We start from the raw sequence: 11,417 nt of genomic DNA on the forward strand, positions 1-11,417 counted from the left end.
TTGACAAATGTTCCCTGAAGTAATCTTTGGCACATTTTATTCAGTTCAATTAAAGTTGATTCATCAAGCACATTACATGTTTAACACAAAGCAGCTCTTGTTTTGTACACAGGTTTTCTAGCCACAACCTTGTTTGCAAACCAGGTCCTTGGTTGGACCTTTTTAAAGACAGCAAAATTAAAACTAAAGGCTCCTGTCATACATAGACATATACCCTGAATTTCTGTGACTGTTAATAAAAACATGAAAATGCATGTTTACGAGACCGTTGGTACATTTAAGTCAATTTTAAAGAAAAGAAAATATTGGACTGAAATACTTAAAGTCCTTTGAGGGATTGACAGTTGTAATGAAAAATGGCCTCATCAGTATGTCCATTTAGTCCTAGAAACAGCTTAGATGTTTTTGCCTAGGGCAGGGAGGGACCTCACTGGGTCGGGCTTGGAACCCGTTGATAACTGCTTGCAGTTCTAGTCTTTTTTTTTTATTATTCCATGCGATTGTTAACTGGAAGGCCTTCCATATGAGAAACTTTACCCAAATAAAACATAAGATAAACATAAGAGTCCTTCGGGCGGTGAGACAGGACATTACTGGATGAGAAAACGTTTCATGAACAGTATTGAGGAGAACTTTGTAAAAGCAGCAACCTGCCAAAGCCAGTGATCCGGTACAGAGCAGAGGACCATCCCACAGGAGGCGTACTGTCAGTGATGAGGATCACGTTTGTCAGGTAGACTGCCAGGGATCTGGAGGCCACGCCCCCAAGAAGCACAAAGAGGAAGAGGTTCAAATGAAAACGGGAGAAGGAGAACAACAGGGAAGACGAGCCCTGCTGCCAGAATGAAGTGTAACAAAGATAACGGATAGAATATCCTCCATGAAATCCATAAAGGCTCTCCGAGGAGTTTCACACAGAACAGGTAGAGACTTGCAAATGGAAAAGAAGAGGCTGACAGGTGGAAAGGAAAACACAAGACGTATTGCCTCACAGATGGTTAAAGGTATGGGGTGCGGGATTTCTATTTCTGTCCTATTGTTTCCAGTGACAGTTTTCATATGAACATGGAATGAAACAGGATTAGATTGGAGTCTGAGCGATATGTTAAATAAACACATTGTGGTTTGTTTAGCAGTTTCTTACAATGGCATCTTCGGATCATTGTACATAGAAAAATAAATAAATAAATACAAGGAATACATTTCTGCCAAAAAATCTCTGAAATTCTGAGATTAATCTCAGAAAATTGCTAATTCTGAAAATGTATACATTTTTGTAACTCATATTTCTCATTTATCTCCACAAATGTTTGACTTTTGAAAATCTTAATATCCATGTTTTGTTTTTTCTAGAAAATCCTTGCAAATGTTTGACTTTTGAAACGTCTTTATTTTCTTTTTTCTTTCTTTCTTTTTTTTAAATAAATTTCTGAGATAAATCTCAAAAACTAGAGATTTTTTAGTGGAAAATTACTCCTCCTTTCTTTTTCTACCCAGAGGGGCTCTAAAACCCCACTGTTAGTTTCTGGACAGCATTTAAAAATTAGCTAAAGTTTCACCAGGCCCAGAAGAAAAATAATAAATCTCCCTGATCTAATGGATTCCACAGTGTCGTCAGCCTGCAGCGATTTCCCCCTATATATAATGTTTCTGTTGCACATTTGTCATGCCTCTTATTAACCTTGATCACTGTGACAGATCATCTCTGTTTCAAGATAACACCGCAGTAATGCGTCAGGAAGCTGGCAATCCCTTACCTTTTTTGTTGTCATGACAACCAACATTTAACACTTTGGTGCATTTTATCTCCAGGGCCTTTAGGTTAAGTCATCTGTTAATATTACCTTTTTACTGAGCATGAGATGAAAAGAAGTGCCAAAGTATTAAAACCCAATGCATCGCAGTGCAGTCACATAGTGAGTGTTTAAATAAAGATGCAGAATAAAGATCAAATGAGAATATAACTTATTGAAGCCTCAATCTGAAGTCAGTGCGTCAAGACAAAAATCCTCCCTTTTCACCTGAACTTTGGTTTTAAATTGTAAAGCTGCGGTGAGGTTTAAACCTCCAGTCGTTCCTTGTGGCACCAGAAAACAACCCAAACCGTAAAGTAATCAGTTGGTTTGTCATGTATATGTTTTCATATTTTGTCTAAGATTACCAGGTTAAATGGTTGGTATGGGTATTTTTTAAATGAACAGTTTACTAATTTGACATGATTATTGCAAAGATTTTACTTATATTAGCGTAAACTTTCTTCTGCGATATACATTAAGGCACTTTTTATGAGGATTATAATCATTTTCCGATATTTATTCAGTAATGTGGATGGAGCCTCAACAGAACAACAGTTTAATGACATAGTAAAATCTTAAAGCTGCATTACCTAACTTTTATAAACAAGATGTTTCTTACATATATGTTCAAACTGACAGACTAATGTGAGACAGAAAATATGTGGAAAAAATCAAACTTCTCTGGTTTCTCCCTGAAGTTTGGAAACAAACTGTTCAGTCAGAAACAACCAATCAGAACCAGAGGGAGGGCCATAGTGTTGTCAATTACTCTTGCGTACATGCTACTCACAACACCTCCCCTCTTGCTCTAGCTAAAGCTGGTTCACCAGACTGGAACCTGCTGTGAATGCTAAGGCTAGTTAGCATGACAGCTGATGAATTTTCTGCTGTTGTGATTTGCCTCTCTGCCATTATACATTTGTACACAAGGATGATTGAAAGCGACCAATCTCTGACTCTGATTGGTTGTTTATGACCTGGTAATAATCAAACCAATTCTCTAAAATCTTCTTGTCAAGCCTGTGCTTATGAATGTAGTTGGTACATATTTTTGTATAAATACAAAAAATTTGACATTTGGCTGCAGAACTCTTTATCCAACCATCATCTTTATCTTGTGGACAATGTCAGTGACTTGCTTTCAGGACTTTTATCCAGTCGACTGTCTTTGCTAAGATGGAGTGTTGCCTTAATTCTTTTATGCAAGTTTGAGAAAACTTTTTAATCACTCAGCTCCTTCAGACTAGCCAGCAACAATTAACACTTGGTGGTACCACTCATTTGCTGAGCTCATTATAGGAGCTTCTTCTCAGTGCATCTCTGGAAAAACATTATAAATAAATAAATAAATTATATATATATAGATATATCTAGATATATATATATATATATATATATATATCTAGATATATCTATATATATATATATATATATATATATATAGATATATCTAGATATATATATATATATATATCTAGATATATATATATATATAGATATATATATGTAGTAGCATTTTTCTGACACCTGAAGTTAACACACTTACTTGATTGTGCTGTAAAATGACACTATGTATTACAGGGAAACACACAACACTGCCTCTTTGAAGCGTTCTGCTAAGATTGCCATGTTTAAAAATAACACGCAAGTTGATCTATTCGTTGTTTTCTTCACCTACCGCCGCGATTGTTTGACCCTGCGACTCAGTTAGGTGAGCTACGCCTGGTTAGAACCAGAGCCGCTTCTCTTTTCTCTGTCGCACGGCCATGACGGGTCACTGGAAACGCTCAAAACGAATTACAGTGCCCGCTTCAGCTTCCTCTTCTCCACGCCGCTCCAGCCATAAATAATTCGACGAGTTGTTTCGCCGCCACGCATCTGAATCAGCTGATGCATTTTTCATTGACCGGGGTCTCCATTAGACATGCTGATAGATGTCTCTGACACTTCAGGAGCACATTTTCATACATCCACACAAGGATGATTATGAGCACAGATAAGCATAGGGGAAAGACAGACGTTTACACCCTCGGCACTCGCTCCTGTCCTCCTCCTCCTCCTCTTCCTCCTCCTCCTCACACATCCAAGCTTTTCAAAGCTGGAAGTTCTTGAAAAAATAATCCAACACTGTCACAGCTGACCTAAAAATTACAGAATCATTTCCTATATACATAACACCAAACTGGTCAATCAATGCATCCCATCATCATGGTACAAATAGGAATAAGAAGGACGGAACATTTTTTCTTCTAACAGTGAGTCCATTTAAAGGAGCAGCATGATGTGAAATCGACTTTTTTGAGCTTTACCTCATGTTATGATGTTATTCTCTCATCAACAACATACCTGGACTATAGTCTTGATTATTTTATGCATGTTTGAGAAATCCTTTAATCTCCCATGGCAACCGTTCAGCTGTGTAAAACAAATGGGTGGACCAGGCACAACCTTCAACAACTAAGCTCCGCCTTCGAGATTCTAGCTCCGCATTTGAGGATGAAGTTCAGTTTTATAATACCAGTTATATGTGATATATACAGCAATTTTTCCACAACTACAGTTAACTGATTGTTCTATGAAAGACTAGGATAATGTTTCCACCTGTTGTGATCGTTGAGAACCCATTGAACAGGAATAATATGCGTTTTGAAAAACGCATATTATTCCCCTTTAAAAATGTATCAAACAATAGAAGCTACAAGGATGTTTGCACTGATTTTCCTCCACCTGAAAAAAAAAGATTTATAGGAAACAAGGGAGAGGTAAAAACAACAAAGCAGAAAGTGCAGATCCTTTCTAAACTTTCAGCCGTTTTATCATTCCTCGTGATTTTAGAGCCTTGACTTGCTGGGTTTTCATGTTCACAGAGAACACTTTCCAGCTTCCAGAGCCATTACTCAGGCTACGTGGTTATGAAGCTGCAAGTTGCCTTTATTTTGATGTTATTTGTTTCTCTTATTTTAACTTCTCTCCCCCCGCCCGCGCTAACGGGAAATCACTGGGAATAATTCAGAGCGAGTTTTAATAATGTAATCATGTGCTCAGCAGGAAGGAGGTATATCTTAGGGTCTTTGCACATTCATCCTCTAATGCACTCAGCTGAAAATGCATCTGCAGCGTCCTCCAAGTGTAACAACGACGCACACTCAGTAAGCAGGAAAAGAGTTCATCATCCCTGCAGTTCGCACAAAACCAACAATCATCGCATCCTTGGCCTCGCCTCTCTGTCCTGTTGATGCTTTGTGAAAACAAAGAACCTATGTGAACGAACTCCACTTTACAGGCGATTTAGAAAGAAACCCTTTCCATTGATCTGTTGTTTTTGCCACGTAATTATCTTGGAGGTGTAGCTCTTTGAATCGCTGTAATGGGCCCTGTTCAAGCATTTTGGTCTCGTGCTTGAACACGACAGCGCGATTGTGCGGTCGCTTCGGTACAACACTCGGAGTGCAGCTTTCCCGACTCGCAGAGTCCAAAGCTTTCGGGCGCAATCCGGAAAGTTCACTTGTTTCAGTTTTTGCTGATTCCAACGCGGTCGCTTGTCTGTTAAGTAATTCTTGTTATTATCGTATTCCTACAACCCGTGTGTAACCTTTTCTCCCATGTTGTGCTCGGTCAGATCGACACAGTGGAGACGTCAATCAAGCGCTCCCCATCGGTTTTCAATCTAGCAACCCCCCTCACGGACCCCCCGCCCTGGGCTCTGGAGATGGAGAAAGGTCACCCTGGGGTCGCGCTGCTCTGTGTTCTCATTCGAAGAAACCCTGCTGCTGTTCTGTTCTCATCACCAGCAGAAAAACCCCTGTCCATGGAAATCCCCTTCAGGACAGCGCGCCTCAGGCCCAGGTCAAAGTTCACTTATAACTGAAGCTGTTTTCTTTTCTTTTTTTTCATTCATTTGCTCTCTGCACCATCATCACTGTAACCCTGGAAAAAATATTGTTTGGATGTTGCTGCAGTAAATTCTTCAGTTTACAAGAGATCATGCATATTTGATTTGTTTACCCGTCTAAAGCAGAGCTGGACAGCGTTCCCACGTCGCAGTGTGCTGCCTGAAGGAGTAAGAGAAAATAATAAATAAGGGCAAAACTTGATAATACAGAAGAAAAAGAAAAACTCAATTGTTTTTGTAGGTCACCGTTTTCTTTTCATTTTCAAAGCAGAGGATTAATTTCAAAACGTACCAATACAAAGCACAGAAATAACACTTGGAGGTATTTGCACCATGATGTGCCAATTGGAACTTCACAAGATTTTCTCTGTAGGAGAAAAACTCAGGACTGAGGGACGAACGCAGTTCATACTACGGCTACATGACGGACAGCTCTGTCAAGGTCAGCACCATGTTATGTTACTTTATGGACATACAGGTCCATGACGTAGAGCGCTGCCCTGAAAATATCCAGTAGCTCTGTTAGTTTGTACGTCTACTACAAACACGAACATGTAAAATGTTTACGTGGTAACTTGGGAATGTACAACTGTGATTTTTTTTGCTTTTACATCTGTAGTTATTTTTAGTAGTTCTTGCAAGTTAACTGTGTCCCTTGTAAGCATAAAACATCTGCTAGTAGAATAGAACAGAAGAGAGGAGAATGCAGTTCTCATGTGACATCACACTTAATCACACTTAAACTTTGTAACTGGCAGCCATTTTGGCAGGCAGTTGCTATGGAGTTTTGACGACAATAAATAAGCCACGACCATAGAACTAGCTCTCGCCTCGTTCTTAACTTATAAACAGTATAAATACATTACAACTATTACTCTGACAATTTTGGATCACTCTACCCACGTCTGTGTAATACTTAAATATCTATGATATTTACTGCAGTACCTACTGCCAAACTAGCAAAAGTCATTTAGCTGAAGTAGCTGTTATCTGCATGCTAAGACAGAAGCATAGCCTGCATGTATGCTATTACATGAACTTACTCTGCCAGTCACCAGAACCTTGTTATTTACATGAAGAGTTTGCATGTCTGTTACAAAGCCTTGGAAATACAGATTGTATGCATCTGTGGGTTTCAGTCCATGAAATCCACAAAATCCAAGAGTGTTCACAAAGATTTTATGTCAGTATTTCCACCTCTTAGCTTGAAGTGGCATGTTGAAGACAAACATGTTGAGAGAAAACTAACAACACATGGAATTAGAGAATTTTAAGTTGCATAAGAGAGTATGTAATGGATGTAATGTTTAAAAACTTGGAAAAGTTAGACTTTCAGCTGCTTCCATTCACTCCTGCTATGTTTTATATGTCCATGCACCGGTCTGGATTGGGACAGAAATTTCTATAGTCACCTAAATTCTTGAATAATTTTAGCATTATTGTTTTCCAACCTTCATCTGGGTTCTCATTTGCTTTGTGCTTTCTTTGTTTCTTTTACATTGTTTTCTTTGCGTATTTCTTGATTTCAGATATATTGATGCATTAATTTTGTAAGCAAGACATTCCTTCCCCTTTTATCAATTACTTTTCTTCAGTTTAATTTCTTTATATATCTATGTCTTCATTTGGAGAGGGGCTGATTTTGAGAATACGAATTTGCAAACGTTCTTCTATCATTGGCGAGGAAAAGGTTCAGTTTGCCATATTTAAAGCAGTACTGCAACGCTTAATGTTAAAGCTCCATCAGCATTATCAAAAGTTTAAGGGTAAAAAAAACCACTATTGCTTCTGCTTTTCACTCATTCTAGTTTTTCCTACATGTAAACTGAAATCCCATAGCCGATGCCGCAGGGTTGCTTTTCTGAATAATCAAATCAATGTTGTTATAGGACATTGATTTCCTGGGTTACTACGGTCAGAAGGGGACACTTACAAGATGAAGAATTGGTCAAACAATTAGGGGAACGAGGTCCTACCGGGGATTCTGTAGCTCCATCTACCAATTAATTTTCATTACCCTATGAAACCTGTTCAGTATTAGAAAGTTCCCCATTCTGCTTTAGAAGAGAAAGAAAAACACAACATGTTTGTGTTTCTATGTCAGCTGTTGAAGAATTGTGTCCAAAAGATTTAGGAAAAAAAAAATCTATATTGAAAATATATATACACTCACCTGCCACTTTATTAGAGACACCTTGCTAGAATTTGCTAGTACTACTTTAGTAGCTGAAGGTAACTGACTGTATTAATAAATAGGCACTAGAAAATACATAAAACTGCCCCTTAAACTTTGATTATGGTGCCGTATAAACAGAGCTTCTGGCAGGTTTAAAATGTGGATAAATATTCTTAAAAAAAAGACTCACTGTTGACATTTGCGGAGGAAGCATCGTTTATGTGTAGAACAGGAACAGATGGAGGCAAAACCAGAGCTCAAGAGGGTCATTTCCAGTTCAGGTCCCAATTCCTTCTGTCTTTCTCTTAACACTTTACATGGATGTATGTCTCCTTATACAGTTACTGTCTTCACTATAGATTAATTATAGGAGAAATAAAGCTCCAGATAATGTATCGGGACGTTTGCTCTCGTGAGGTTACGCTGGGTTTCCATCACGGAGCCATAAATCTGAAGTGAGCCGGTGTAGCTTTTCCGTTTGATAGACACTAAAGAATATTTAGTGGTGTGCATTGCTTTCTAAACCTGTAATTCTCCACAGAGTACACTACAATTTAATGGTGGGAGTGTGAGGTGGACCGGCCCCAGGGCGACAGGGCCCCTCCTCGCAGCAGCTGTTGCCGCAGATGTAAGGTGACAGTAATCAATACTGATTATTAAAGTGGGAACACCATCTCCAGTGTGTGATTAATCTTCATTCTCTCGTGTTTACAGAGCCTCTCCTGGCCCGCTCGCCTCCGAGGGGGAGCTCTCCGCCATTATCTATCCCCGGAGACGGGGAAAAACAAAACACTGTCACCATTAAGCATATTCCCTGTCACGGCCCGGAGAAAGCAGGCCCAGGTCGTCGTGATGGACCCTGAATGCGCTCCTGTATCAAAACACCGGCTCTGGAGGACACAGTTCTATGAAGACATATTGGTTTGTGAGGACATTGTGTTCATTAAGTACAGCTGCAATCACAGAGGCCATTCAATGCTGCTCATATTCATTTAAAACTGCAGTATGTAACGTATATTTTAATACATTTGTTGAAATGTCATTATGACTCTATGGTATGAGATGGTGCTCATCCTGCTCCACCTTTTGCTTTCTGCTATGTCACCGCTAGCATAACATGTTGTGAATGCTAAGGCTAGATTACCATAACCACAGATGATGCGGAAAAGCTGCTGTCATTTAACAGGATGTTGTTTCTCCACTATTTAGCACATTTAGTAATGAGTACATAAAGTTTGATTGGCAGCACTAAGACCCGCCTCCTGGCTCTGATTGGCTGTTTTTGGTCAGACTCAGTGCTTTTCTTCAGATGGCCTTAGTAGCTCAGGGAGGAGGTGGACGAGATCGATATCATGAAATATTAAAAATGATATGATGATCTCTTGTAAACTGAAGATCCCAAAAGAATCAAAGTGTTTTTTATTGTGTCTTGGTAGTTTTTTTTTTTTTTTTGGGGGGGGGGCGCCGGGGGGGTAATGAAATTGTCCCGCCTTCACTATATTCTGCACTATACGGGACACAATGTGCTAAACCTCTATAGTCTACTTTAAACAGTGAACTTTTGTGGAAACACTTTTTTGGAACTTAAAAAAGTCAAAAATTTAAGTTTGTAACTCCATGTGCCCCTCTCCCACATGTTTCTGCATATGGTGGGTGGGCTGGTTGATAAAAAATACTACTATATCTGCCCTCATTCATAAGACAGACACATGTGATTGTTTGCTCACCTCAAAAGACAAAGTGATGGAATGGAAATCAAAGGACAACCATAACTTAAAGCTGCAGTTCATAACTTTCATTAAAAATATGTTTTTTCTATATATTTGTTAAATTTGTCGCTTCTGCCTCATGCCTGAAATACACCAGTCAGTAACAACCAATTAGAGCTAGGAGGAGGGTCTTAGTGCTGTCAATCAACTTGTACATGCTGATTTCCTAATCTAAGTTACTGAAGTTTTAAGGTGGAACTACAGTTCTAAGCCTCTGACTGCATCAGAGCTGATAGCCTGAGTAGCCAGCCAATAACTAATAACAAGAATGGATGTATATATATATATATATATATATATATATATATATATATATATATATATATATATATATATATATATATATATATATATATATATATATATATAGTGCTGTATACAACAAGGCTTCAGAATTTAGCAGGTGTTTATTTTATATTTTTGCTTTTCTGTTTTAAAGAAAAGCACGAGGATCACGTTCATTTCTACTTCAAAATTTTGTGTAAATACTGCAGATAAATTTTATTTTTACCAAAGGTTGCCAAACCATGAGAATCTCATCCCAGCCAATGACTGCATTCCTATGTGCAAACAGCATTTCTTAGAGTAAGCTGATTGGTCAGATTCTCGTCATCTGTTAATTCAATAAACTTGATCTACTGTTTGTGGGGAAAGTATTGTGTAAGTATTAGAAGACTTGCATCTGATTAGGTTTACATGATCACATGCAATTATTGATCAAATATTGAAAAAAGTAAAGCCGTCCTTCTTCGCTTGTGGGAATCAACGCCGCATAGCCACATAAAGTCGACAACACTGTTGATCTGCTGCACATGTTGTTACGGAGTCGATAACCTTAAACAACGCCTCTGAAAGTTATATCGGACCCACTTGGTCTTTTTCAAAAGTGAAGTTCTGTAACCTTGCTGTGTGGCAGCCATTGTGAAACAAACAATTCATCATCCTCGCTTGGCCGCATCTGCAATCAAATTCAGATTAATGTTTAAAACAGAAACAAAGCAAAAATCCAATTAGAGTCATTTAGGGTATAGATTGTTTGGTTTGGGGGCATTTATGCTACCAGGTCAATTAAGCAGAGACTCAATAATGCAGTAATGAAAGTCAGGCATGGCGAGAAGGAGAGACAACGAACAGGCTCACGGGTGATGGTAACGAAAGAAAGCGGTGGTGTGCGTGTGCGTGTGTGTGCGTGTGTGTGAGGCGTGTGTTTTGCAGTCAGGCGGCTGAGCGCTCAAACACGCTCAAATATGTGTATGATATGCATCGGGGAGGAAACCATTAACATTTTTGGACCGGCTTGAAGGCTCCCAGTGCCTCCCGTCTGCATCGCCTGTGACTGCAACAGATGGTCACCCCATCCCTGAGAGCCCCCCACCACCCACAGGTGTCAACTCCCACCCACACCCCCCGTCTTTGCCTCCGTCGTTAGATAATCTGCCGTCCCACCTCGCCTCCCCCTCCTGCTGCTCGTCTAAAAAGGAACCCCAGCTTCCCCACTACCCCCTTGTTAAATCCTCTCTTCCTCTTCCTCGCCTCCCGTGCTCCCATCACTCAGCACCTGTGAGGATCCCACTGAGAGGAGATAAGGTGTTTACGTGGCTCCCTTTTTTTCTTTCTTTTCTGTTGGACTTGGGTGATGAGTGGAGGGATGGGGGAGGAGGAGGTTAGAGGAGGAGTGTGTTGGTCAGGTAAAACAAAGAGGGAGAAACCGAGCAGAGACACAGAGAGTTCCTGACAGCTGTTTCATTCAGAATCTCCCCTCTTGGGCTCCACATCTTAAAGAG

The 11,417-nt window shown here is 39.6% G+C and overlaps 1 long non-coding RNA gene across 1 annotated transcript; it reads left to right on the forward strand.

Moving 5' to 3' along the window:
• The first annotated feature begins 547 nt into the window (after positions 1-547).
• LOC148153312 (uncharacterized) lies at positions 548-9,906 on the forward strand. The gene is made up of 3 exons (XR_015761699.1): positions 548-1,004; positions 8,406-8,492; positions 8,579-9,906. It is a non-coding gene; the product is annotated as an uncharacterized LOC148153312 (long non-coding RNA).
• The last annotated feature ends 1,511 nt before the right edge of the window (positions 9,907-11,417 follow it).

This window comes from Poecilia mexicana, unplaced genomic scaffold, assembly GCF_051168715.1.
Source record: "Poecilia mexicana isolate PSO_F unplaced genomic scaffold, ASM5116871v1 scaffold_20, whole genome shotgun sequence".
Lineage (NCBI taxonomy): Eukaryota > Metazoa > Chordata > Actinopteri > Cyprinodontiformes > Poeciliidae > Poecilia > Poecilia mexicana.